This window comes from Aegilops tauschii, chromosome 5, assembly GCF_002575655.3.
Source record: "Aegilops tauschii subsp. strangulata cultivar AL8/78 chromosome 5, Aet v6.0, whole genome shotgun sequence".
Classification (NCBI taxonomy): domain Eukaryota; kingdom Viridiplantae; phylum Streptophyta; class Magnoliopsida; order Poales; family Poaceae; genus Aegilops; species Aegilops tauschii.
The window spans coordinates 477,833,275-477,836,291 of NC_053039.3; positions in this window are offsets into that span (position 1 = coordinate 477,833,275).

The following is a 3,017-nucleotide window of genomic DNA, read 5'->3' on the forward strand; positions in this document are numbered from 1 at the left end:
CGGTATTGTACTGGGACCACCGGAAGGGTCCCGGGGGTCCACCGGGTGGGGCCACCTATCCTGGAGGGCCCCGTGGGCTGAAGTGGGAAGGGAACCAGCCCCTAGTGGGCTGGGCGCCCCCCCATGGGCCTCCCCCCTGCGCCTAGGGTTGGGAACCCTAGGGTGGGGGGCTTCCCACTTGCCTTGGGGGGGCAAGGCACCCCCCTGGCCGCCGCCCCCCACCCTAGATGGGTTATGGACGGCGCCCCCCCCCCTCCCAGGGGGCCTATATAAAGGGGGGAGGGAGGGCAGCAACAACACAGCCTTGGGCGCCTCCCTCCTCCCCTGCAACACCTCTCTCTCTCGTATAAGCTCGGCGAAGCCCTGCCGGCATCCCGCTGAATCCACCACCACGCCGTCGTGCTGCTGGATCTCCATCAACCTAGATCTCCTTTCCCCTTGCTGGATCAAGAAGGAGGAGACGTCGCTGCACCGTACGTGTGTTGAACGCGGAGGTGCCGTCCGTTCGGCACTCGGTCATCGGTGATTTGGATCACGGCGAGTACGACTCCGTCATCCACGTTCATTGGAACGCTTCCGCTCGCGATCTACAAGGGTATGTAGATGCACTCCTTTCCCCTCGTTGCTAGTATACTCCATAGATGCATCTTGGTGAGCGTAGGAAAATTTTAAAATTATGCTACGATTCCCAACAGATCCCTCACCGGTGGCCGTCTTCATCATCCTGGCACTCTCCATGACGAGGAGGGAGTAGTTCACCCTCGGGGTTGAGGGTATGTACCAGTAGCTATGTGTTTGATCTCTCTCTCTCTCGTGTTCTTGAGGTGGCACGATCTTGATGTATCGCGAGCTTTGCTATTATAGTTGGATCTTATGATGTTTCTCCCCCTCTACTCTCTTGTAATGGATTGAGTTTTCCCTTTGAAGTTATCTTATCGGATTGAGTCTTTAAGGATTTGAGAACACTTGATGTATGCCTTGCGTGGGATACCCATGGTGACAATGGGGTATTCTATTGATTCACTTGATGTATGTTTTGGTGATCAACTTGCGGGTTTCCGCCCATGAACCTATGCATAGGGGTTGGCACACGTTTTCGTCTTGACTCTCCGGTAGAAACTTTGGGGCACTCTTTGAAGTACTTTGTGTTGGTTGAATAGATGAATCTGAGATTGTGTGATGCATATCGAATAATCATACCTGCGGATACTTGAGGTAACATTGGAGTATCCAGGTGACATTAGGGTTTTGGTTGATTTGTGTCTTAAGGTGTTATTCTAGTACGAACTCTATGATAGATTGAACAGAAAGAATAGCTACATGTTATTTTACTACGGACTCTTGAATAGATCGAGCAGAAAGAATAACTTTGAGGTGGTTTCGTACCCTACCATATCTCTTCGTTTGTTCTCCGCTATTAGTGACTTTGGAGTGACTCTTTGTTGCATGTTGAGCGATAGTTATATGATCCAATTATGTTATTATTGTTGAGAGAACTTGCACTAGTGAAAGTATGAACCCTAGGCCTTGTTTCCTAACATTGCAATACCGTTTACGCTCACTTTTATTACTTGTTACCTTGCTGTTTTTATAATTTCAGATTACAAAAACCTATATCTATCATCCATATTGCACTTGTATCACCATCTCTTCGCCGAACTAGTGCACCTATACAATTTACCATTGTATTAGGTGTGTTGGGAACACAAGAGACTCTTTGTTATTTTGGTTGCAGGGTTGTTTGAGAGAGACCATCTTCATCCTACGCCTCCCACGGATTGATAAACCTTAGGTCATCCACTTGAGGGAAATTTGCTACTATCCTACAAACCTCTGCACTTGGAGGCCCAACAACGTCTACAAGAAGAAGGTTGTGTAGTAGACATCAAGCTCTTTTCTGGCGCCGTTTCCGGGGAGGTGAGTGCTTGAAGGTATATCTTTAGATCTTGCAATTGAATCTTTTAGTTTCTTGTTTTATCACTAGTTTAGTTTATAAAAGATAACTAGAAAAAAAATGGAATTGAGTTTGTCTCATACGCTTCATCTTTTTAATATCTTTCGTAAGAATGATGGAAAGGAGAATTGTGCTCAAGTGCTAGGAGAAGAAATCTATAAAATGTTTGGCACTAGATCTTTGAATAATGAGCATGATTGCAATGTTGTTAGTATGAACTCTTTGAATATCCATAGTACTAATGATGATTGTACTAGTCATGATGAAAATGTCTCTTATAAGCATGTCAATTTTTGTGGAATACATAGAGCTTGCAAGTACACACCAATTAGGGAAAATAGATTTTGCAAGATGCATAAGTATTTGGAAACTAAATGGTTACAAGAAAGGCTAGATGATTGTGCTGAAAGATTCAATATTTATCCCCGTCCTTGTGAACTTTGCAATGAACATGGTCATTTAAAGCTCCAATGCTATTTGTTTCATGATCAAGTCGTGTCCAAAAATTGTGATAACTTGATTACCCTTGAGCATCATAAATAGCTTAGTCTTCTTTTGGGGTATGAAGAAATGAAACGTATAACCGAGGGTATTCCAAAATTTAATCTTGATAAATTTCTTGATTTTGATCTAGAGGAAATTTATATGTATTGTGCGGTGAATTGCATTGAAAATCCTTATATTGCCAATTACATAAATAAAAGAATACAAATAGAGGATGAAGAGAATACTAATGAAAGGGAAGAGACTTCCCAATATCCTCCTATTATTTCTTATGATGAATCAGGTAACAAGGAGGAGCCTTCTATCCAACCAATCTCATCAATAAGGAGCTCAAAAAAGAGGGTTAAACCCACACATGAGGTGAAAAAGAAAAAGAAAAGACGGAGAAGCAAAGGTAGAAAGGTATCCCTCCCAAATGATGTTGCTCCTATTACTCATTGTGATGATGATAATTGCTATACTATTGGTGCTATCCATACTATTAATGATGAGAGTGATTATGCTTATGATATGAAAAGGCCCAAGCTTGGGGATGCTATGTTTGATGAGAATGACAAGT